This window comes from Perognathus longimembris, chromosome 9 (assembly GCF_023159225.1).
Source record: "Perognathus longimembris pacificus isolate PPM17 chromosome 9, ASM2315922v1, whole genome shotgun sequence".
NCBI lineage: Eukaryota > Metazoa > Chordata > Mammalia > Rodentia > Heteromyidae > Perognathus > Perognathus longimembris.
The window spans coordinates 57,920,862-57,947,936 of NC_063169.1; the positions used below are offsets into that span (position 1 = coordinate 57,920,862).

The 27,075-nt window shown below is 38.9% G+C and overlaps 1 protein-coding gene across 7 annotated transcripts in view; it reads right to left on the reverse strand.

Annotated features, from left to right (window-relative positions):
* The window catches only part of Hivep2 (HIVEP zinc finger 2), a 186,284-nt gene that overhangs the window by 101,454 nt on the left and 57,755 nt on the right, over positions 1-27,075 (reverse strand). The gene's annotated exons all lie outside the window — the stretch shown is intronic.

Genomic DNA, 27,075 nt, shown 5'->3' on the forward strand with positions numbered 1-27,075 from the left:
CATCACTTTTGCCCCCAATTTTTCTCTGTCCATCTAAAAATCTAAATAAAGACAGAAAATCAACCTGGTTTTCTGCATTACCTATTGTATGGCTCACAGGTCTGGGTCATTCATAACCGCCGGAAATAACTGCATATGCACCAAATGTTCTTATTTTGTATGTTCTCCGGGCTTTCAGGGCTTGTGCAAATTGTTTTCCAAACACCATCCGGCCATAATGACCAGGTTACCACTGATAATTATGTTTGCCTGTCTATAGGTTTGTCAGCTAAAGAAATCCACAGACGCCTGTCATAATGAGCAGAAATCGACTTCTGGCACAGCTGTGTTGACCACAATGCATTAGAAAAACAAGCCTGTTTGCAATAACCAGTTCTGGGCATCACTGGTTAAAAAAGACTAGTTTCCTGTTTTTCTCAAAAACTTCAGAGTGTGGGTATTTCTATTTTTTTACCCCACCCACACTTTTTCTCTTTAATTGTTGAAGATTAGATGCTGTAAACACCTAATCATGGGCATTTTTATATTTAAAACTCTGGGTTTCATTTCAGGTGGAGTTTGTCCTTCGGGAGCAGGCCCAGGGCCTCGCCTTTGCTGAGACCCACAAAGGAGCAGCCTCCAGGCATAAGGCAGCATATAGAGGTGGGGTGGGTAGAGGTTGGAGCTTCCCCAGCCCCAAGCCATCCCAGGCAGCTGTCCTGGTCGTCAGCTGCCCACAATCTAGGAAACCTCAACTCTGCAAGATAGGTAGTTGTAGCTGACTCCAGGAAGAACAGGTGAAGAAAGATAGAAGAAGAAAGAATGGGGACTGTTGCCCCCTAGTAAAAGGATCTCAGCTCAGGTTTGGGCAGCACCCCACAATCAATGGCTCTGGGGCAATATCAGTCATTAGGACCTTTGACTAATCACCTCATTTGTGTCCCATTAAGTCATCCCCTTCCTCACTCCGACACATCACTTACTTTTTCTGAGGGGACACTGAAGGACATGGACGCCAAGTTCAGTTTAAGAGGATGTTCTCCAACTTAAATCCCATCACTTCATTCAGGTGTCTGCTCAAATGTCACTTTCCCTAGACCCTGCCTAATGAACATGTGTATACACACACACACACACACACACACACACACACACACACACACATACTGGGAAGATATATCTAGGTCCGTCCCACACTATGTTAAGTGTTCTGAGAAGGCTACACCATTCTTTCTATCCCTAAAGCCAGTGCCGGGCAAACAGATTCTCCTCCCACTCCACTGTTATTCCTGTTATCTCCTTTTATTCCCTTCCTACCTTGTGCACCTCTCTGGAAACTCTCATCCTGAAACCTGTTTACCTTTCATGTTGTCATAAACAAAGAGCTCCTGGAGGTTGAAGACTGCTTAGCACACCCAACACCAAACAGGTGCTCACTGAAACCTTGATGACTGTCTGTAAATAAATCACTTATGACTGTGGCTAAGGAACTATACAGACATGGTTAGAATTTTAAAGGAACAATGTAGGTCCTGTGAGAAACACACGTGTCTATGGACAAGTTTTCTAACCAATACTATAACTTTTGTTCACTACAAGAACACTCTCCGTTATTTCTTTAGTCAAAAGTATGCAGTTGAGTCAAGATAGCAAGACTTAAGCACATGAGCAGATGGACACAGAAATAATCTTTAAAGCAAAGAAGAAATATTCATTCCTGTGTTACTAAGCTAGAAGTTAAAGTTCTATCCTATGAAAAGCACTGGGGAGAAAGGAATTCTAAGCCAAAATTAAAATCTTCATTTTGATTGAAGTTCACAGTAGGGAAACTATAAATGTATTTTTTTCTCCTGTAAGTTATTTTTTAAAGGGAAGGCAGAAATTCAGCCAATTCTTCTATCCATTTGGACCTTCTACATCACTCTGAAATATATATATACATATGTATGTATATTATATATATGATAAGAAAATAAGAGCCACAATAGTACTTAAATACATGTCTAGTGAATGATTTCACATGATTCCCACTGATGTTGAGAACCAAGAGAACAGAACTTAAATGAACTCCCGATATGAGATGTTGTACAATTACATAGAGCACTTGACTATAGTTTCAAAGAAATTAAAATCTCCTTAGATCATACATGCCTACATCAGATCAGTGAAAACTGCCACAAAAGAGATGCATACCGATGAATGACAAATGAAGGAAATCCCATCAGTATGTTCAAATTCTCAGCCTCATTCACAAAAGAAAGTGCTGGATAGAATAACAGATCACTTTGCTTCTGTGTGTTTATAAATAAACATGATCATTGTCTTATATATTATTTGGCAAATCTTTGCCCATCAATTGACAGATCAACTAGAAGGGCTTTCTCTTGGTATTAATACATATCTAGTGTATAAGAAGTAATTTATTCATAATGAAGACCTCAGACATGTATACAATAGGCTTGAGGTAAGCAAACTATCATTTTTATGCATTAAAAAATGGCATGTCACAGGCAAACCACCAGATCTGATAAAAAAAAAACACCACTCCCATGAATTATAAGCAATATGATCAGAAGAAAAACCCATAAACCTACTACCTGTGTATGCCCTAGGATAAACTAGAATAGCACCTTGTAACTAACAAGGTTTTGGGGTTTGGGGTTTCGCTGTTGTTATTAAACATATGAAGAAAAGGTAGTATTCCAAGTTTAATACTCCCTCCACCCCCTCACCCCCCCAAAATAGATCTGTTTTGGCATTCTTTTTCCAAGTCATCAATTAAATGCCCTTAAAATTAGCCTTCTCCCTCTAAACAACTTAATGTCATCTGAGTTCTAAGTTGTCAGTCCCACACTTGCAAATTATAAATAGATACAACTCAGCGTGTGGAACTTCTATTTCCAAAAGGATTGCATTTCAAAGAAGCCTCCTAAGAAAGAAATGGTAAGTGAGCAGACCAGACAGGACAGAAGCCTTACTGGAGATTAGAATTCAGTCACCTGCAAGAACAGGTGGCCGTACTGGACAGCTGCAGAAAGATGAGGAAAATAACTTGAGTGCTATTGATTTCTGCTGTAATTAAAGACAACAGCAATAATAAAATAGTACTGAACTTCTTATTCTGCTACTACTTAAAATTTTTTTCCAAGAAATTTAAAGTTTACAAAGTTCATTTAACACATCAGCATAGCTTCCTGTGTTTATCAGTGAATCTTTTTACATCCCTGAATTCTTTCTTGCCAACATAACAACCTCCACAATAGGGAAGAAACATTCCTGGGTTTGGTTAAGTAAAATAATTCAAGGGAGTATGAAACAAATTTCTTATACAACATAACATATGTGAAAGGCAAGTGGCACCCCTTCAATTTTTACTAAGATTAACAACTTTTATTTTATTTCATTGTTACTAAGGTGATGTACTGAGGGGGTTACAGGTCTATTACTCAGGTAAGGAGTACATTTCTTTTTGAACAGTGTCACCTCTTCCCTTGTTTTCTTCCAGTTTTTCCCTCTCAATGTCCCTCCCTCAAGCTGTATACCTGTAGATCATTTTCAACATGGTGTGTAGTATCACTGATGCATTTGTTCACACTTTGTCCCATCACTTCTGTGCTCCCCTGTGTCCCTATCCCAAAACAGAGAAAAACGTTCATATAAGACAAAAGGTACAGAAATAAAAAACATTGACAAAAGAGAGAAAAAAAACAAGAAGCAAAATAACAAAAATCCTTGTTTTCATTTCTGTGACTTCATCTCAATAAACATCATTTTATATGGTCATATGCACATAGCCATGGAGCCTTTGTGATCCTCTCTAAGAATATCTCCCTTTGGTCTCACTGTGTGAATATCCAGAGTCTTGTATAATTTATTATGTCCAAGTGTCCATCCAATAGTTTTAGGGTACTTAATAACTTGTAGATATATATGCACATGCTATCACATTTTGTAGGTAAATGGCCTTATTCTGCTCTTCATTACTTTTTTTCTTTTTCTTACTAGATTGCTTTCTTTGAAAATAACAAGATTCAATAGATATCTCCAAAACTAAACACATCCAGTGTGTTCACTTGTAGATATATAGGTACATTCTAGTTACAACAAGGTGCTACACATCTAAGGTACTACGCAGACTGCACCTTTTTGAGTTTCTGCTCTGTCAATCTCTAGAACAAGAGCTAGATCCTAAGGAACAAGAGATATTCTATCTGGAGAACTTCACATTCCAGTGGGTGCTGATTAAAAATAAACGTAACATTCAGTGTCCATAGGTCCCCCAAACACATTTGTAAGCAAAACCCTCACTTGAAAAGTTCATCCTCATTATTTGATGAAGCTTTTGTTCCAGTGAGGAGAAATGTTTACATTGCTGTAAACAAGATTATATTAAGGAGCCATGTGTGTGTTTTCAATTTTCAAATTAAAGCTGTACGATTTACCTTCGTCCCTTCCTTGGGAAAGGCCACCCAGTAAACCAGACCAGTGAAAGGAGTATGGTAGAGGTGGGCGTTGGGCTTTCTTTCCTTTCAACAAGACTAACCTGGTTGAGGATTTCACTCTTTTGCCTCTCTCTCTCCCTCAGTTCTGTATCCTGTAGCTAAAGGTTAAGATGACTACTGTTCCTACACTACCTCCATTCTAGGGGTAGCCTGGAAAAGAGAGAGTACTATTTACCTCAAAGATTTTGCTCCCCCACCCACACCATTTTCTACTCCAAATGAATTTTTCCAGAAAAACTGACTGTCACAACCCTAATAATTTAAATACATTACAGAGCCAACTCAGCTTTTATAAATTAGCAAGGAAAATATATATTCAGTAAAATTGTTTATAATCTAGGGATATGGCATATGCCTAGGGAGAAGCAAAGGAAACTGGAATCTATAGGATACCTGTCCATTCAGTAATTTGGGGGCACTTATTTAGTGCCTGTCAATATATGCACGTTCTGCAGTTAAATGGCCTTATTCTGCTCTTCGTTACCTTTTTCTTTTCTTTTTCTAATTAGGTTGCTTCTTTCAAAAGTACCAGGATTGAATCGACATCTCCAAAACTAAACAGAATGAAGAGGAAACACACTGCACAGAAATCCGTCACTCATTTCCTGTGGTGTACCCCATGTGGTCACTATATATGATTTTGGTAAACTGGATATTGTATATATGTTTATCTGAGCAAGGGAAGGGAAAATAAAATGAGGGAGGGTGTAACAAATATGACAAGAAATGTACTCACTACCTTGTTATGTAACTGTAACCCCTCTGTACATCACCTGGACAATAATTTTAAATTTTTTAAAAATTTTAAAAAAAGAAAAGAAATCTGTCACCCATATGAATGGCGCTCCAGTATTCTTTGTCCAAAAGTCTTATCCCCAGGACCAGTACAGCCAACACCATCACAAACTGCAGTTTTCTCTCAAGAGGCCCAAACACCTCTCCTACTCATCAATTTTCACACAGTGTAAGTCATATATATATACCTATCTGACTAAAGGTTAGAAATGAAACTCTGACTCTACATAAAATTATGGCCACAATTTCATTACAGACTATTTTGTTTGTACACGTAAATTTTGTTTCTATTGTCATTTTTGTTGTTGTTCTCTAATAAGAAAAGAAGTATCTTGATAGCTCTTATAACTGTAAGAAATTAAATCTGTTCTGAATGGCTCTAGCTGCCCACTTTGCTACCATGTTTATATCTGAAGTAGAATTTGGAGAGCTGTATATAATGCATAAACTCAAATTTTTGTGTTCTATTGTGCATTATTGGTTTTTTAGGTAGAATGTGGGATGGGGTGTTGGGAATATTTTTTTCTTTTTTTTATTAATTGAACATAAATTTTTTTACAAGGTGTTGTGCAAAAAGGGTGCAGTTACATAGTAGGGCAGTGTGTACATTTCTTGTGATATCTTACGACCTGTTTTTCTATCCCTTGTCTAGGTCAGGTAGACATATATGCAATATACAATGTATCAAGAACATATACAGTATTCACAGACTTGGTCTCTACTGTCTCTCCGTCTCCCTTTGTTAACAGTCATATATCAGGGAGATCATGCCCCTTTGTTTTCTGTGTTCTAGGCTTGTGTTGGGAACATTTTAACAAAATACAGAGTAATTGAGAAAAATCCCAACTTCATTAAAAATTATCAAAAAGAAGACATTATGACCATGTTACTAACTAAAGAAGGTCTCAAATTATTAAACCGAGAACAGAAAAGGGAGGATTTTTAAGGAATAGTATTAAAACTACTTTTCCTTTTACTGAGTTTAAAACCCCTGCATAATTAATACAATAAAGCTTGATACATATGAACCTACCACCTCTCCTCTCTAGCAGTTTAATTAGGTGATTGACTTCAGGCATACTATAAATTATAATGGCAATTTAATTACTTTTTTAATCTGCACACTTAAAAGATTTATAAACAGACACAGAATAGCCCAGTACATTAAAGAGAGACACACAGAATGCAATGAAGTATGCCCATGACAATGACAAAGACAGAAAATTCCTACAAGATAGAGTTGAATCAAAATGGATTTCCCATGCTCTTATAAACATGGCTTTACTTCTTTACCATAAAGTAAGAACTATCCCTATAGGCTTCTTTATAACCTTAAGTGTCTTTTAAAAGAAAGCAGACCTCTCAGCTTTCCAAAGACAGCTTGCGCCCTCTCTCTTCTCTCTCTCGCTTTCTCTCTCATTCTTCTCTCCCTCCCACCCTCCCCCTCCCTCTCTTTCTCTCTCTCTCTCTCTTCCTCCCTCTCTCCCTCTTTCTTGTTGCTAGGACCTAGAGGTTGTCCCTGAGTTTCTTTTGCACAAGGCTAGTGGTCTACCAGTTGAGCCACAGCTCAACTTCAGGCATCTGTTGGTAGTTTAGTGGAGATGAGACTTTCCTACTGGCACTTGGCTTTAAACTTCAATCCTAAAATCTCAGCCTCCTGAGTAGCTAGGATTACAGGCATGAGCCACCAGTGTCTGGCAACAGCCTCCTCTTACAGAGTAAAAGCAGACTCGACAGAATAAAGCCTTGATTAAAATCCTTCCTCAGCCAATGACCAGCTGGGTGACCTTGACAAACATAACTTCCCTCAGACTTTCTGGAATTTTTTATTCATTTATAAAGCCTATAAATGAAGAAAATAATTTGCTTTGCAGGGAAATAGGGAAAATTAAATTAGATAGGCAGTATGGTGCATTGGTTAAGAGGCATGCTGCAAATTCAGACCTTCTGGATTCTAATTCTGGCTTTGCCTCTAATGACGTCACAATCCTTAGGTAAGTTATTTAGTCTCCTTGTGCCTCATTTCCTAAGATGTAAAATGGAGGAAATATCAGTAATTACCTCCGAAGCTAGAGAACTCAATAAGTTACTATGCAGCCAGCGCTTCTGCCTGGAACATGCTAAGTGCTTAATCGATATTAATAAATACCTAAGCATAACCATCAGCCCCTAGGTGTTATTCGAGCACATTAAAATGTTTTCTTCTCCCACCTGCAGTCACACAGTTATCTCAATTAATATGTAATTCCTGAAATTCCACTTCTACTCTGAAACTTCCTTGTAGAATTAGGTAAGATCTTAATCATGATGTCATAGTCCTTTATATACGTGGCCATATCCAAGTGCCAGTCTTCATTTTAAGTTTCCAGAAGGCAAGCAATTAGTTGGGGAGGTTCTCTTCATTATGAGGAAAACCTCTAGCAATCCCCAAAGCAGTATGTAACCTCTAATTCTGACAATAAGGAGAACTACCGGATAGGAGACTAACATATAGCTGGACAAAGAGGTTTGTTCATATCAGGATTTCTTTTTATCCAACAGTGTTGAAGTATAATGAATCAGAGCCCAATATGACTAACTAATCACTTTACAAATGTGAGAAAAAAATCTTTCCCTAAACCATCCTTCTAAACAGTAAAAAAGGAAATGAAAGATTATAACACTTAAGTAATATATTGCAATAATGTAATACTTATACTATTGATGATGAGCTTTAGTTCTTCTGCATTGTAATGAGAGACATTGAGACATGAGACCCAAAAGATTAAAAGAACTCTTAGGTAGAGATGGACTGACTCTTGGGTAGATGGTACTGACTTAATCTAACCTACCAATGGTAAGTACTGAGGAACGAGTTCTGCAATAACCACCTGCATGTCTGACTGGGTGTAAATACTTCATTAAATTCAAACACGTGTATGTAGAAAACACCACTTCCCATTCATGTCAGAAAATAAACCATTTCCCTTTTGCTACTATATTATTTTATATACTTATCATATACTTATTATTTATATACTTATCATATACTTATTATATACTTATCTTCATATGCTACAAAAAATAAAATTTTTATATACTGACAACTTTAAAGGAAGGCTATGACCAAAGCCAATCAATACTACACATTAATGATGGTTCTTATGCAAGTCATACAATCAGACATATTCAGTCAATTCTTATTAAGGATCCATGTTATTTATTGCTATCCACTCTGCTATACATGTTGTCAAAGATAAAACAAGTATCTGGTTTGAATTACCTTCTGCAAGCCAGTTGTTATCACAGATTGATTGCAACAGATATGCTTTTGATACACAGAACCTGAACACATTATCTCTGACTCTTCCTCCACCCACTTCTGTGCAGCTTTGGTCAGCAACAGCTGCAGTTGATATATTACTCTACTTGCTTGAGAAAGTGGCATAAATATACAGATTGGATGTCATAAAGCTGTGACTATCAAAGCTGTGACTATCAGATACAGCTTTTCTAAAGTCTTCCTGATCTAGTCAGAAAAAAAGAAAACAGGATGTGTGATGAAAGAGTTCATACACTGCATAGAAAACATGCCTTCAGGAATGAGTGCACCAGTAGAGGATGAATGTGATGCAAAAGTCAGAAGGCACCCTAAAGATTTCAGAATGACAGATATAAAATGTACTTGGAGAAGGCTATGTATTTTTGCAAATATTATTTTAACAAACAAAAAAGGAAATTTCCAAGTGTCAGTCACCTGAGTCACACAACTTCAGGTCCTATATATCACCATTTTAGAGTGTTGTCTGGCACAGATTTGCAACAGAAGGAAACACATGCCTATAATCTTACAACTAGAAAGACATCACCTTGTAAGACTGCTGTGTCAGTAATTTCCGTTTTTGAGAGTTACACAATGCTTGAACAATAGTAACCCTACCGAGCTCCAGTTCACACAGTCTCACAGTCCCACTGATGACTGATGAAGGGTCAAGAGGGTAGCAGACTTTGGGTGCACAATATCCAATCCTTTATCAGAGATGGCAAGAGTCCATGTGCTACAATACCGGGACAAATACTTCCTTTCACCATCCAGCCAATTCCTTCCTCTCATTGGCTAACGCTTCAGCCAGAGTTCACAAGTACCAAAACATATTCTATCACTAAGAAAACATATCTCAAAGAGCAGCCATTTAGTTCCAAGGGAAATGCCTATAACTTTACAGTAGCTAGTAATCAGGTGAGTCTATATGATTCTTTTACTAGAAAATGTCTACCAATAAGTCCACAAATAAACTTCTAAAACTCAACTCTTGAAAGGTGCCAGTGGCTCATACCTAGCTACTAAGGATGATGCATTTAAAGCCAACACACACACACACACACACACACACACACACACACACTCACTCACACACCTCAGCTCTTCAGCATAAATTCTTTTCGTGTGTGTTGGTGCTGAGGCTTGAATTCAGGGCCTAAATGCAGTCCCTGAGCTCTTTTGCTCACATGAGCCACAGCCCCACTCCACTCCATTCCACATTTGGAATTCTAGTTAACTACATTTTTGTTATAACTGATAATTAATCATAAAACATATATGCCCAACCCACATTTCAACCCAAATTCTTTCTTAAACTTTTATATTTTTCATAATTGATAAGTACTGCCTCATGGTTCTCCTTTGATAGCGGGCTTGCAAATATCCATTAAAATTTATAAGCTTAAGGTAGTTAAATATTATTTTGAAATTTTAGATCAATAGTTTTCCCATTAGGATTAGTTTCTGTCCCCAGAGAAATAGTTTGCAATGTTTAAAGATGTGTTCAGTTGTCACAGTAAAAAAGGGGGGGAATGCCACTGGGATTTATTGGATGAATGGCCAGAGATGGTGCTGAACATCTCACATTGTACAAGACAGCTCCCCACAACCAGTTATGTGGAACCAAATGTCAACAACGCCAAGGCTAGATGTTACTTAAAAACAACAAAAACACAAAGTCATGCCAGGCATCGGTGGCTCCTGTCTCCAATCCTAGCTCTATGCAGGAGACTGAGATCCAAAAGACTATAGTCTGAGGCTATCCCACAAAAGTTATTTTGGAGACTGAGTCTCTAGCAAAAGACCAAGATGGAAGCCGTATCTCAAATGGTAGAGTGGGAAATGACCATGAGGCTGTAAGCTCAAACTGTAATACTGCTAAAACAAAAAACAAAAACAAATTGATAGTATCCTGTCTTCTAATTACCTATCCATTCTCTGAAAAATGAATTATAAAGCCAAAAATGTTTAAATGGGTTATGCCTAATCAAAAATTTCCTGGATAAAAAAGTCACTTATTTTACCAGCTCATATTATACCAGCTATTAGCTCACTTACTTTTTCTTTTTGGTTTTTTTGGTCGTGAGGCTTGAACTCAGGGCCTGGGTGCTGTCCCTAAGCACTATTGCTCAAGGCTAGCGTTCTACTTTGAGCCACAGTAACACTTCCTTCTGGTTTTCACTTAATTTTTCAATATGACAAGCAAGGCAATGAATTGAGGACAGAAACCAGAGAGGTGTGCTTTACCACTAAGTTACAGCCCCAGTCTGACAGCCCAACTTATGAAGCTGCCTATTGTCTTAGGACCTAAAGAAAATATGTAAAACCACTTTGTAAGGGAAATATGTAAAAGTGCTAACATTTATTTTTTCTTTTTCTTAATTATCTTTAAGTAGTTTACAAAGAAATTTGAATTCGACATATCAGTTTATGAATTCAGTAGGTCTCCATCAATGTCCGCCTTTCCATCATTCTCACTGCTCTGTCACCACTAGCATTTTAAAACATACACTTGATACCGATTTTACCTACTGCTTTCAAATTTATTGACAAAGTGGCCTGGGTTAAAAGTATACTAATTCTAACAAACAGTGCATGTTTTCTCTCATATATGCAAGCTAGGCCTAAAATATACAAGGCCATGACAAATTATACAGAACTCTAAGCATTCACGCACAGACAGTGAGACAAAAGGAAGACACTCTGAAAGGAGGAAACCAAAGACATAACACCACTGAACATTTAAAATACTATTTATCAAAATGAATTCCAGCAAATAGAAACATGCATTTGATTTGTTGCTGATGGTAGTGGTAATGGTGGTGGTGGCGCTTGCTTCAGTTTTTTCTTTTGTTTCATTTGTTCTTTTTTCTGCCTAGTGAAGGAGGCGCAGAAATGGAGGGAGGAAGAATGAACAAGTGCAGGCATGGTACTCGCTAGGCAATATGTGGGAAAATGAACTATGCACCGTGTGCAGAAACAGGAGGGCCAAACTGGGGTAAAGTGATCCTAACTTATGAAACAGCAACCCCTCTGTACAACAACGTAATGATAACAAAATCAAAAATTTTAAATTATACTAAGTCTAGTAATCTTGTACAACACGTGTTCAGCCACGAAGCAGATGTACTTTACACCTTTCTTCTTAATAAAAGGGAAAGACTGACACTTCATTTTCCCCCAGAACACTGATCCAGAATAGTCCTTTATGGAAATTAAACTCTGGCTTTGCTCTAAAGCCAGAAGAGCCCAGAGGGGCCCCTGCCCCTCTAGCACCAACAGTCAGTCTGGCCCTGATTCCCTATGGAATCCAGCTCCAAGGATCCCAGCCACACCTACCTCTACCTGGGTCTGCAGAAGCTCAAGACTCGCCACTCCATTGGGACTCAGTGCTGAGGGCTACCGTGGGCATGAACACATTCACATGGCAGAGAAGGGTCAGAGCAGTGAGGGAAGGGAAGGGAATGATGACCAGAATCCATGAGGTCTCTTCCCCTAACCTCTCTGTGGCACTCACTGGCAATTTGGCTGTCAGACAGTCTCTATGATGCAAGTTCCATATCTGAAAAATAGGGACCGTCATGAGCATCCACTAAAATGAAGCATATCTAAAAGAAATTTACAATTGCTGAACCTGGAAATGCAGATGAGTGGGGTGTGTGTGTGTGTGTGTGCAGGTCACAAAAGGCATTCTCACCTTTCTTTAGACTTCCCTAGAAATCACTTCCTCTTACAACTCCTGTCCTTGCTTTTCTCCTCAAAAGAAAGATCTCAAGCTCAAACAAATTTCATCAAGTACTATCTAAAATAGCCCAAGGGATACAAATGGCATACTCCAGCAAATGAACAGAGTCCTTTGTTTTTGTCATCTACATTGGTACCCAGTGCTCTAAATACTATTTCCCCTTATACATCACAAAAACCCTGTCACATAACCATCACCCCACTTTACAGTTTATAAAACTGAGACACAGAGAGATTACAAACTTGTCCAATCTTTTCCAACCTAGAACTTAGGAGATCATTATGAGAAACAAGACAAGTTCATTCCAATTTAATTCACAATTTTAAAATAAAAAATAGTGACAGCAATGGTAATAACACTCATGTCTTCACCACCTTCCATAAAGCTTCCATATACATTATTCCATTCAAGTCTAGCACCCAGGCACAAGAGAAGGAAAATATTTCCAAGTGTTGAAAAGCAAAAGGCAAAACAAGTGGTAGAAAAAACCAAGCAGAGAACCAATGTCTTAGTTATTCATTCAGTGATCCAACATGCAATTTTTCTGAAGAACTAGAAAAGGATACACATCTTATAATTACAAAATAATTTTCCTTTTTCCACACTTTTTAAAGGAAAATAATAAAACAAAGTGAAAACCTTATAAATGTAATACTATCTGCATTTTATATTATAGATGAGACCTAGACATGTAAAAATTACCTTATAGAACACACTAAGTGAATAGCCTTAGAACTAAAATTGCGAAAGTACATATTTGTAAAGCACAGTAGCATACGTTCGCACATACCCTACTTGAACCTCTTCTATATTTATTGCTCATTTGCACAATCGCTACAAGGCCTTATAGGCAGCAACCATACCTCAGTTTGCTCATGCCTCCCAGGACCATCAAGACACGCATTTAGCAGGCAGAAATTAGGCCGTTAGTCTATGAGTACAAGATTTTTTTTTAAGTCCCCACACAAGTAACCCTAAATTCAGCTGCAATGCAAGCCTGAACAAAAGCAAACCACAGATTGCTGTAATGCAAAGAAAATGCTTGACAGTTCCGAGTCATTCAGACCCAGAGTCACACACAAGGTGCAGTCCTCAGAAAGTGCTGTGGTATCTTCTGAATCACAGCCATCACCCGAGAAAACCCCAGGAAGTGGTTTGACTGAGTAGCTGGACCAGTGAGTAGGTATCAGCTGATGTCTCACACATACAAGTCATAACAATAGGGACTTTGTGAAACCAGGAATAACTTTCTTTATCTTTGGGAGTTTGGGAAATGATTTCTAACCCACTGAGTATATAACTTGGGAACAAGTCAATGGTTAATTATTAACTGAGAGTTTAGTAATTAATCTGTTTTGGACCAAGTATTTTTCAGACCTGAGTAACATAAGGACGTCCGATGTCTGGAACAATGTGTCTCTGAAACCACTTCCATAAAGCAACAATTTTTCCTGAACAGTTATAACCAACTAGGAACATAGCCTGAGTTAGACAGCAGCTGGCAAAAATTCATTGAAATAGACAGTGATTTCATGGACCCACCCAAACTCAGTCTAATGTAGTGTACAAAGGGGTGCTTATCTTTTTCTGCTCAAACAAATAGCTGGTGCTGAAGCATCTGGTGGGTGAAAAGCCAGAGAGCTTACCAGGAAGAGAACCACAGAATATCACAGAATAAATTCTCATCATGCTATTCAAATCCCTACCTAAAAACAAAAAGAAAAACTCCATGTGTTCCCAATCAAGGCAAAATTAAGTGATTATTAAGATTTCCCTCAATCCACAGGTAGAAAATAGTTACTCTTGTTTGCAATAGAAGTTAGCTTTTTCTTGGCCACAGTCAGAAGGCTGAAGTAAGATTTCACACAGTATTAGGATTTCCCATTTGACATTTTTCAAGGTTTTACTAAGTAATTCCGCCCACCCCCACCCCCCACTTTTTTGAGGCACCTTGAGGCCATGTTTTTTCTACATACCCAGAATCCCCAAATCCTTAATCCCAACCTCTGCAGATATTAATTCTCCCTGAGATCTAATAAGGTCACAAGAGCAAGCATAGGACATAACTTTTAACACTTCTCAAATCAGAAATGTCCTCTTCCAACAGAAATAAATTGCAACACCAGTTCTAAAGCACTACACAAGTATTTCCAATAGACGTGACAAGGCTGAGACAGCTCCACACAGCAAGAAGCTGCTGCATGAGAACACAGAACAATGTGGTGGTAGTTAACTAGTACTGCCCAACTCATGGAGAACTACCACAACATCTTGTGAAATTCTTTACTCATAGGGGGGAAAGGCTATTTGCCCCAATTCCAAACAAGTTACTTATAAAGAAGACATTTTTCTTTATGCTTGTTTTTCCAAAAGAAATTGATGCTCTAAGAACAAACTCGTGGGGGGCCTGGGACATAGCCTGTTCCAACCCTAAGTTCCACCCCCTGTACCTCAAAAGAAAAAGTGGACAAACTTTCTCTGAAAAAAACAATAAATTCTGGGATAGACTGACCTTTAATCTTATCACCCCTAATTTGTTAGAATGACAACACTATTCACCGGTTATTAATAATACAATTGGATTAAGTGTCTTTTGTACTATTGATAGCATAAAATATACAAGCTGAGCATTAGTGGTTCATGCCTGTACTCCTAGCTACTCAGGAGGCTAAGATCTGAAGATCATAGTTTGAAACCAGCCTGGGCATGAAAGTCTGTGAGACTCTTATCTACAAATAACCACCAAAAAACCAAAAGTGAGTTATGAGCTCAAGGAGTGCCAGCCTTGAGTGAAGAAAAAAAAAAAAAAAAAGGTAAGGGACAGCTCCCAGGGGCTGAGTTTGAACCCTAGTGCCAGCACTGAAAAATAAAAATTACATTCCACTTTATTATTTGAAAAGCATAGAATGTGTGGTTATTCTCCATTCTGAGCCCACATGTTTTTCCAGGCACTTGGGATGAAAGGAAACTTTCTATTTCTGTTCACTGAGTTAAGCATCATCAAATAACATTGAGTTTACCTATTATGAGACCAAATGAGCCTGTGATTTTCCTTAACACTAACTCTTCCTATTTTGTCCCATGGGAATTTTCAGAGCAGCCTCTAAAAAGATGCTAATAAATCATCGTATTTATAAAAGGAGTATGTGAGGTGCTCCCTTGCTGCACAGATTTTTGGTGCTGACCAATAATTTGTTTAATGATCTAAGGAATGAACAACATCCTTTTTGAAACACTGAGTTCTCAGGGGTTTGACCCACATCAAAAAGAAAATCCAGTCTCACCAATTCCTGAGCCCTGAGTATGACTTCAGCTGGGAAGGGGAGGACATACTGTACTTCAGCTTACCCACTACAAATGGTTACCCTCCACTCAGCCATTTGCTATTAAAAGAAACAAGCTGTTCTGAAGATAAGCAGGAAGAGGATATTCAAAATGTGTAGGCGGGATATTTTCACAGCGCGTCTCTAAATTCCAAATACCTGAACAAAGTGAACCAAATGAAAATCCCAACTCAAACTCTAACCTGAGTGAACCATAAAAACAATGCCTGTCTCTCATTTCCACAATGTTTTGTATGAAAAGAAAACGCTGTCACAAAATTTAAGTTTGGTAAAGTGTGAAAACTTGTAAAGTTGCTACTACATGTTCTGAGCTGGGTTTTTTTTTTTTTTTTGCAGTCCAGAATTAGTAAAAATTTACCTTTTGTTAAAAAGAATAAAATAAAATTAGTTTGCTCCATATAAATTAGTATGTAGGTCAAATATTATTAATAATCTGAAATTCATACTTTGGAAGACACCATGCCCTTGCTATCAAATTCCGAGGCACGATGTTAAGTGTGCTGGATGCTGAGACCATAAGAGCTGCCTTGGAGATTCAGGAAACCTGACAAGAAGCCGCAGCCCATGCTTAAGAGCATATAGGAGGGCAAACAAGACATGCATGCATACAAAAATTACATTCTGCTAAAAGAGGAAAAAAAAGACAAAAGGAAAAGCCAAGAGTGATGGCACATGCTTGTAATCCCAGCACTCAGAAATATGAGGCAGGAAGATCAAGAGCTTAAGGTGGGGGGGGGGGGGTGGAAGAGAGAGAAGAAGGGAAGGGGGGAGAGGGGAAGGGAGGGGGAGGAAAGGGGAGGGGGCGGGAGGGATGGGGAAGAGAAAGAGAGAGAAACTACATTTGGAAAAGAAGGAAGGACACATTGGAGTAGATAATAAGACCTGAGTAGGCATGGCCCATTAATAGGACGTAAAGGAGGTAAACTAGACTAGGTGAGAGGTTAGGAGTAAGACAGTGTCAGAGCTCACCAGACATAATACTGTATTTTTTTTTTTTTGCAGGTTCTGGGCTTTGACTCAGAGCCTGAGCACTGTCCCTGGCTTATTTTTGCTTAAGGATAGCACTCTACCTCTTGAGCCATAGTGCCATTTCCAGCCTTTTCTGTTTATGTTGTGCTGATGAATCAAACCCAGGGCTTCGTGCATGCTAGGCAAGCACTCTACTGCTAAGCCATATTCCCAGCCCCTAATACCGTTGTTGTTGTTGTTTTTAACATATAAGGAAAGTAAGTCCAAGGTGGAAAATGAGTCAAGAATCTCTATTCACAATGTATTCTGACAGGCCATGAGATGCAGAGGATACAAAATGAATAAGGACGTGTCATTAACTTCACAGCCTCTCTCGCGCTCTCTCTCGCTCTCTCTCTCTCTCTCTCTCTCTCACACACACACACACACACACACACACACACACACACACAGAGATCATTAAATTGCTGTTCCTATGAAGAAAACAAAGTAATAAAGTTGAACTAGGGATGGGGGCAGGAATCTGTTCAATCTTCGGTCAAAATGACATTTGAATTGCAACTTGAGCATGGGAGAAGTCATGCCTGAGGAAATGAAAATTGCAAGCACCGCAAGAAGATAAACCAGTAAGGGCAAAGTCTAAAATAAGGACAAACTTGGAAAATTCAAGAACACAAGGAAACCAGATGGTTAAAGCCTATCCAACAGGTATGAAACATGTGAAGAAAAATGGGCCCAGAAGAACGAAGAGCTATAAGTGATGGTGAAGAGCCTAGATTTCATTCTGAAATCAATGATAAATTACTAGGAAATTTTAGCAAAGGAATGACTTAGGTAACTTACTCTTCAAGCCTACCCTAGGGAGGATAGAGTCAAACAAAGCTGATCAATCAATACCTTTTGCAAAGGACTAGGCCACACCTGGCTGCTTGGACTGAAACTATAGCCGAAAAGTTAAGGCATGACACCATACCCAACAATTATTTTGTAGAGATCCAAAAATATTTATTGGACTGGATGGGAGGCTAGAGGATTGGAAGAATCAGAATGAATTCTGAGTTACTTAGGAGGTGAAGGGCGGAGTTTTGGTTGCAGTTACAGGCCAGGCTGAGTCAAAGTTTAAGGAGGCCCTAGCTGGATGTGGTAACCCACTCTTGTAATCTCAGATACTCAGGAGGACAAAGTAGAAGGATCTCGGTCTTAGGCTGGCCAAGGGAAAAGCACAGAACCTTTCTGGAAAGCAAACTCAACCATAAAATGCTGTGGGTGTGTCTCAAGTGGCAGAGGGATGGCTTACCAAGCACTTGGCTCTGAGTTTAAACCCCAGTACCACTGGAAGGAAGGACAGAAGATGAAAAGCAAATTCTGGAATAGTGGCTTAAGAAAAAGGGACACAATGGTTCTATTTCCTGAAAGGAGACGAGACTGACAGTTCCTTTTTGTCTATCATAACGTGGCTATGTCCACCAGTCAATCAAATGCACATATACCATACAGGAAATATACAAGTTGGGAACTTGAAGGAAGAGCCTCACACACAGAGATAAAGAGACAGCATCCTAGTGATAATTGAAGCCATGTGTTTATTTGATATCTGTTAGAAAGATGGTTTAGATGAATAAGATAATGGGATTTAGGACAGAATGCTAGGAGACTGTGACATTTAGACAGAAGGCAAGGAGACTGAGGAGGTAACATGGGAGAAAAGCCTTTGAGTACATTGTCATGGAGAGGAGAGCCAGCCATTCACTGGGCAAGGTATGGCAAGATTAGGGGTTGCAAATTTTATGAAGACTTGAGAAGGTACAACAAACATGACTACTGACTTAGGCAAGATGTATGGGAAGTAAGGAACTTCAGACAAGTTGGTGGAGACATGTAAATGTGAAGAGTGGGGTAGAGAGTGGGATTGCCAAAGTCACAAGACAAGCAACTGGAAAATATTTTGCAGGTTAGCGGAGCCCACCTCCTATCTATTGTTGTAACTAAACTGTCTCTTATCTTCAGTTGGAAGTAAGGACTACCATGCAGGATTTTGAGCAGATAAGAGGGGTGCTACAGGAGGGTGACTGTAAAATCAATGTGATCGTAATGTACAAGATGAGTTAGAGGTAGAAGATGCTGTGGTTTTCAGGTACAGTGAACACAGGCTGTGACTTGTTGAGGATAGGAGTGGAAATGAATAGGTCATAAAGCCCCTCTAAAACACACACAACACCAAGGCAAGGTAGAATGATTTCCAACTAAGTGCCCCTGAGCCAGCAAGGAAGGAGAAAATAATGTGGGAAAAGATGAGAAAGCTAAAGGCTTTGGACAAAAAGCTATCGTCAGCTACGGCACGTGAGGTCTCTTTTCAAAGACAGCATAATTGTATCCACCAACATATCAAATTGGTCTGCTTTTTACTCATTCTTTAATTTTATCTATTGTAAGTAGGCTTCTTTCATTACTAATGATTAGTATATTTTAATCATCGCTCAACTTATTGTGAAGTCCAGCAGCATGTGTTAACAAGTTCATTAGCTGGACATGGTAATGCAGGCTTGTAATGTCAGCACTCAGGATATGGAGATGAAAGGATTACAAGTTTGAGACTAATGCGCGCTACAGAACAAATTCAAAGCCAGATTGGCAACATGGTTAGAGAATGCCTTAAAAGAAAAAGAAAGGGGGCTGGGAATATGGCCTAGTGGCAACAGAGCTTGCCTCATATACATGAAGCCCTGGGTTTGATTCCTCAGCACCACATATAGAGAAAACAGCCATAAGTGGCACTGTGGCTCAAGTGGCAAAGTGCCTTGAACAAAAGAAAGCCAGGGACAAGTGCTCAGACCCTGAGTTCAAGGCCCAGGACTGGCAAAAAAAAAAAAAAAAAGAAAGAAGACACTCATACTAATATAGCAAGTTATTTTTCATCAAGAGTGTCTTCTTTATTCAATTATTACTATCTTACAAACTAATTATCTAATTATAAGAAGACCCAGTCAAGAAAATATGGTCAATGCAGAAATCAACATTTCCAGTGAGTACATTTCCCAATAATTTTTTTGTAATTATCTGGAAGTTAAATAGTGTAACATCAATGGTTCTCAATTAAATCCTCTTTTAGGAGCATTTCCACCCAACATTATTCAGAATTTACACATCTTGCTGCCTCCTTTAAATACTTAACAATCAAAACCCAAATTGCATCTCACTCAAATATGTTGTCTATCATTGTATCCTTAGATAAACTGGAGAAATTAACTAAGAAAAGCTACAACTTGGCAGTTTAGTCTTTCCTATCCCATACATTTACAGCCTTTTAATTCCAACATGTGTAAAGCACAAGGAAAATGGAGAACCAAGCAACTCTGCCTCCTGAGGAATTACACAAGAGTCCCCAAGAGGAATACACCAAGCAAAAGAGACAGAAGACAAAGAGGAGCACAGCATGGCCTATAAAATCTATTATGACTGCTGTTCCTTAGCTTTTGCTATGCCCCCTTCATCATGGAAACCCAGCCCAATGGATGTAAGTCACAGTTTCCAAACAGATGTTGGGATTTTATGTGTGTGGATGAGTGTGAAGCCCAAAAGCAATGCAATACCCTCACAGTGTATTATTTAACTAATTCTCATGAATCTCCTTCACTATTTTTTTTTTTTTGGCCAGTCCTGGGGCTTGGACTCAGGGCCTGAGCACTGTCCCTGGCTTCTTTTTGCTCAAGGCTAGCACTCTACCACTTGAGCCACAGTGCCACTTCTGGCCGTTTTCTATATATGTGGTGCTGGGGAATCGAACCCAGGGAGGGCTTCATGTATACGAGGCGAGCACTCTTGCCACTAGGCCATATTCCCAGCCCTCCTTCACTATTTTTAATAGGAGAGGAGGCAATTCTTTATATTCCAATGACGCTCATATTTTTACATCATCTGAGCTTCTGATGTAGTAAATCATCTCACTAAAAAAAAAAAATATCTAAAACAAAACCTGACCAATTCCAAATGACACAGGCTTTGGTACACTGAGAACATAATGGAAACATAGTATTCTAAAACCATGTTAACACAGACTCATTCACTGATCACTGCACAGCTAAGAAATGTTCCCTATTTTAACATATATTTGGAACCAGGGTTCTGTCTCCTTCTATGGACAATACTTTCAAACACTAGTCATGTCTAAGTGGATAACAAATTTATACAAATTTATATAAGCATGAATAGCTCAACTGACATTTTAAAAGAAATATTCAGACGTTAATTTCCTCTAGGTAAAAATGCAAAGCCTGTGTCAGAAGCACTTCTTCCTGAAGAAAGAGTAAACTAGTCCTGGCGGCAGTGAAAAATCATCCAAAACCCATACACAACCAGTGACAGCCCTCTCCAAGTTCCATCTGAGACAAGCAGGCGCTGAGGATGCCATCCGGGAAGTACAGAGTGTTTTCTGTGTTTCCCCAGATGTCCTGGCAGGAGACAGGCTTTTCCCAATCTAAGGGAAAATCAGCCAGGAAATGTGTCTCAGCTGACAGCCCTGGTTCACAACTTCTGAGCAGTGACAGAAAAGTGATGGTAGGGAAGGATGCTAAGAGGCCTCTCTGCTATGCTGCTGGAATTGAAGTCACTGTGTCTCATCACCTTAATCACAGAAGTTAAAGGGTTAGAATACAAATGGGGTGCTCTTAGTAAGGTACAGGTACTCAGAAGGCCTGTCTGTATCCGGGCTCTCCCTCTCATGAACTATGAGGCATTGGTTGTGTTATTTACCTCGTCTGTTTCTCTATGATGACAATTATAAACTTAGGAAGTGGACAACCTCTCTCCTATGCACCTTTTAAGTTTTGCCAAGACCCAAAGACACTAGGAGTACAAAAAACCTTGATGCATTTTTAAAGTCCTACGGAATGAGAATGTCTTATTTTATAGATGAACACAGCCTTTAAACTACAAGCAATAGGTAGCTAATAAACATTATAGATATTTAACCTGTTAAAATGGCATTTTAAGAGATGGAATGAGAAAGCGATCACATATAATAGGATCAGCATATAATAGGCTATAGTAGACCCAGTGTGATGAAACCAGGACCTTTCTGTGGTAGTGACAGTTGAAATATATAAAAGAATTTTTCTGAGGAAGAACTGAATGATGGATATGAAAGACAATAATAAATCCAAGATGAATACTCCATGAGCTACTATTAGAATAAACCTAATGACCTCTCCAGTCATATTCCCAATTTAACCTCATTATCTTATTGGACCTGTCCTCCATCTCAAACAGATCTCTACTTGTTCATGCCAGTCTCCTTTGTCTCCATGCTTTTTGTGTCTTTCACAGCTGCTCCAGGGCTCTGTAGTCTCATGTTGGATTCTGGTCTCTTAATCTCAAGCATTCCAGGTGATCTGGTTTTGACTGTCTAAACAACCGTGGTCCCCAGAGTCAGATATTTTAGTAATACCTTCTCCAGACTTCCACAATCACTTCTCCAAACACCTCAGATGCTTCTTTCTCTATTTCTCTGGGTTACATTGTAATCCCATAGAGGGCCAAGAATCTCTGTCTTCCATTGAATTCTTATTTATTTTTAATTATCTTCAAGTAGCTTTAAAAAGGAGCTCCAATTCAACTCTTCAGAGCAAGGGATATGGATGGTTCACTGCTATATCCACAGAGACTGGCATAGAACACTGTCAATATACTTTGAATAAATAAAACAGATAAATTTAGAAACTCTATAATCCATCTCTTCTACCACTGCAGTTTTCTTGGCTCCCACCTACCTTCTCACTGCTCTTCTTTGTCACTAACTGATTCTATTTTTCTTCCTGACCCACAGTAAGAACATCTCTCAGGGTTCCAAGTTCAGTTCTCTGTCTCTCTGAAAGAGATGGGTTCCCACCAACGAATAGAGGAGAATGTCAAAGCATTTCAAACGTGTATTCTCACCAGGACCCAATTCCAATATGCTCCTACCAACATTCCTACAACTTGAACCCTACCCAAAGAGGTAAAGCCTGAATAATAACTGGGGGGAGAAGGAACAAAGGTCAGAGAGGAATCAGACCCTCCCAGTGGGGACAGCTGAGCCTCAATGGGACTGACAGGCAAGCCTCTGCCACCAGAGTCACCAATGTGTCCTACATAGACAACAAAGAAGCCTCTCTTCTCAGGGATCATTACTGGCCTTTAAAAATCCAGGTTCTCTAGAGCCTGGAGCTTTGCAATGCTAGAGGCTTTTGGTGCTTTCCTTTCATACAGTCTTACACATAAAAGAAGGATTGCTTCAACACTTCATTACAAATGGAGAAAACTGACCTATAGTTCTAAGACCCCACCTGCCCTGCTGATCCACGTGGCTTTAACTCATTTGACAGCTACCACTGAACTCTACCTTGAGCTCTTCCTACCTCTCATTGGCCAAAAACAACTCAAGTCACCATCATATCCCCAACACCCCCATCTGCTTCACGGTCATGTTAAGCCTTTCCTGTCCTCTCAATTCTTTGAACTACTGTGTACAATGCAAATCATTCTAGATACTGCTAGCACTCAATTTGGACCAAGCTTAAGACATCATCTATCAGTACTTTCCCATTGAACATTTCTTTAAGGCAGTTTTAGCTTATGTTTTACAGTGAAAATGCTTATATTCTTTTTCATAGTTGGTACTATACATTCCTGGACATTCTTAAATGTATCCGCTCAGGAGGAAGATAAAATTCTTTATTGGACTATACCATGTGGCTTTATGTATACCTCCTCATGCATATAAAACTAATCTAAACAACAGATGGAACCAATTTTAAATATGGCCTTCCTTAGTTCACACAGGAGTCAGGCTATGATTTTATAGGAAATGAGGCATTTGTGGGCAATTTGTTAGTTAAGTATCTGCAAATCTCCATGTCATGAATTTTTTTTAATATATAGTAAAAGAAAAAAATCTAAAGGTTTGGGGAGGAGAACATTTTTTTAAGTGTAGCAAGTGAATTCTGGTTGGTACCAGCACAGATAATCACAGCACTTGCTTTGAGACCCAGCAAGAATTCCCCTACACGTGGGACTGGATTGGAGGATATTCCTGTGATTCCTCTGGTTTGAAGGCAAGCAGATGGTGTCACTGAACTATAGTGAAGTCACAAGAATGCCTCTGGTGAAAATGCTTGGACTGCAGTTACATCATCCATCGTCGAAAATAAGGCCTCTCTAGTCCTGCTTTCAGCTCTTAGGACAGTTAGAGCCACCAAGTTCTTTCTGTTATAGAAAATTTATCTTCTTCAAAGTGAATAGCAAAGAACAAGATACTTTCAATAGAGCACATTTATCTCTATGTACCCTGCCTACCCAGAGATTTGCATCTTATCCTGAGCTCCCAGTTGCCTGCCCTGTGAAAGTCCTTCCTTAAAGCTGCCATTCCATTCGGCAGAAGCTTCTAATCCTGCTGACTAGAATGATGACATCTTGTTGTAGAAATCTGAGTATCTCCTCCTGGATCTACGCATCAGTCACTGAGAGCCTCTGCCAACCTCTGCCACGGGGAGATTAAGACAGCACAGTCAAGAGCTGAAAACATTGCCCCAACGAATTATCAGAGTTTGTTACCATTATCAGGGCTGCAGAAGGACTTTGCCCAGAAGCCACCAAGCACACTCCTGACATCAGACATATGAGGTCAGAGCTTTTCCTCACCTAAGCCCCAGCAGATAAGATCCAATGAACTGAGACTGTCCTTTCACTGCTATGGTTATTAATATGTAATTTCACATATAGGGCCAATCTGTTTGTTAGGCCACCAATTCCTCCTCTGTACAATGCCCGCAGTAAAACTGGAAGTATCTTAAAACTTGAATCACCAAAGAAGAATTCATAAAATTAAAGAGTCCTTCAACACTATTAATTTATTAATGACAGGGGAAATGTGTAAGAATCACTTAACATATAAAATAGTTATAGCCTCTGGGAGGAGTTTCTTAAGTGGTTCATCCAATGATTCCGGCATTGTCAGTTGGGTAACATCATAACTGTAAGTACTTTTGAGGGCTTATCTATTTAACTTATGAAATGCTAGGTAAGGTGCCTATAAGAAAGTAAAACTAAGTACCATAGTTCCTCAATACTCTACGACTGAGGCCGGCTTTTGTTGCTTGCAGGGGTCTCGCAGAAGCCCAGGAACCTTAGTCCAAGGACCATTTTTATTGTTTCTTTTGTTAATTTTGTTTTTGTTGGATTGAACCTAGGCCCTCCATGTTCTCTACCACTGAGCTTTACCTCCAGCCAAGAACCACAAGTTAACCAAAACTCCATGAGCTGATGTGCCTGTTGATAGAAGAAATACTTATAAATATCCAACACTCAAACAGACTTATCTTCCATAAGTAATTAAAGGGTCTCCAAGGAAACCAAGTGCACAGTGGAATCTGCTCATAGTGTGGGATCTGCTCAGCAACAAGGCTTCACTCCTAGTCAAGATTTTGCTCTAAGCCAGGTTTACAACATCACTATATACTGGTACCATCAGATCTTACACCTTTGGAGTTTCACAATCCTGAAAATTACAAAAATCTCTGCACATGGAGAGAAAAAAAGAGAGACGAGGAGAAATAAAAACTGGGAAAGCAATATTCGCATATTTCGTTGCAGAAATCCAAAAGCAGATTCCATGTTAAGCTCTGCCAAAAAAGAGAGCAATTACTGTTAGCCATCAGCACGCAGCTTTGAAATTATATTCTTTTCTCTGAACAGAGGCAGTCATCAGATTATCCAAATGAGGTTATCCTGCCTAAACTCAAATAGTTCTTATAGGGAATAAGCACAATGCAATCAACAGACAAGCAGCTATTTTCCTCCCACACAAACTATAATCTTGTGTGAAATATATTTTTAATGAAGAATACATAACCATCCAACATGTTTGGCTCTACCCCCACACTCCTCCACATAAAAGCATACATTCATTTTTTTAAGAGGGTAAGAATTTTATAGCTCTTAATAACATCCCCTACAATATAAGGCAAAGAAGAATGCAAGCATCTGAGCTAACCCCCAAACGCATCTCCCACATAATGATTCTCTTAAAGAAGTGAAGCCAGTCCCCAATGGCCTCTGTGGGACACACAATGAAAGAAACATAAACAACAAAGCTCCCCCATATTTTTATTATTTCCTTCTAAGTGGATGCATTCTAAAGGCCTATGTCATTATACTACCCATGACTCAAAACTCCTAGAGTTTTGGATTTCAATCCTTCACAATCTTCAAATTATAAATTGCTTGTCATGAGTCATCCTACTTATTCTAGATGCAAGTTTTCAAGAGGAAAGAAAAGTTTTCTTGTAGGTGAGGTTTACAGTGACACTTTTTTTTTCTTTCTCCTTCAAGTCATTTGAATTTTAAATGAAACAACACGACTTGACAGGTATTGGATCTGTGCCATTAGGAAAGCTCACTTTAAGCAAGGCTGTGAAAATAGTTATGAAATGCCCATGATCACTTAATGGAACTGTCTGAGGCAAAACAGGCAGAAATAAGAAACACTTTCCATTAGGGCTTTTTGTACCCCACACACATCTGTTTGAAGGTAGTAGACTTTAAGATTATCTCATTATTTGGTTCCTAAGAGGCAAACCATTAGGTAATCAGTTAAAATAGCAAGTAATCGCAGGAATACAGTACAAGTGTCCTTGTTTGAAGAAGAATAAAATTGGTAAGCAAAAATCAATAAATTTTCTTATGACATAGTCTTGAAAGACCATAAAACCAAATATTTCCTAAGTGAAGAAAACTGCACTCCCCTAAAGCATTGTTTTAATTTTTTCTAAATGATATGTAAAGAAAATAATTAGTGAAAAGTAGCCTGTAAATATACATAGCCCACAGTTCCTAGATTCAAGAGGGCAACTTCACCTCATCTGTTCAGCACCATCTCCCTTAACTCATCAAGTCAAGAATCACTTTGCAAACAAAGGAGCACCACAGAATGACAGAGAGAAGGGGGGAGGGAGGGAGAGAGAGAGAAGAGAAAGTGGAGAGGGAAAGAGAAGTGGGGAAGACAAACTAGGGGAAAAGTTTAGAAGAGAGCAAACAGCTGTTTGCATGCAAGTGACAATCAGAAACCTTTTTGCACTCGTGTATGAGGGAAGTGAAGAAAAGAGAAAAAAAGAGAAAACATTTATGTGCATGAATTATAATCATTTCCATATACAAATGCTCTGCTATCCTCCCTGAAGCATAGCAAAATCAGGTGCAGGTTAATTTAACCTCCGGATACATAACCCATACATAGCTAGGTTAAAGACAGAGCAGAATTCCTCCTCATAACTGCTGAACATATTTACATTTAAAACCTCTGGTCATGGTCATAACTGAAATGTCCAGCTGCTTGTGGATCAATCAAGCTGATACGAAAATTAAAGACAGCTCTTCCCATCCATAGAGTTGCCCCATGCCAGCCACAAG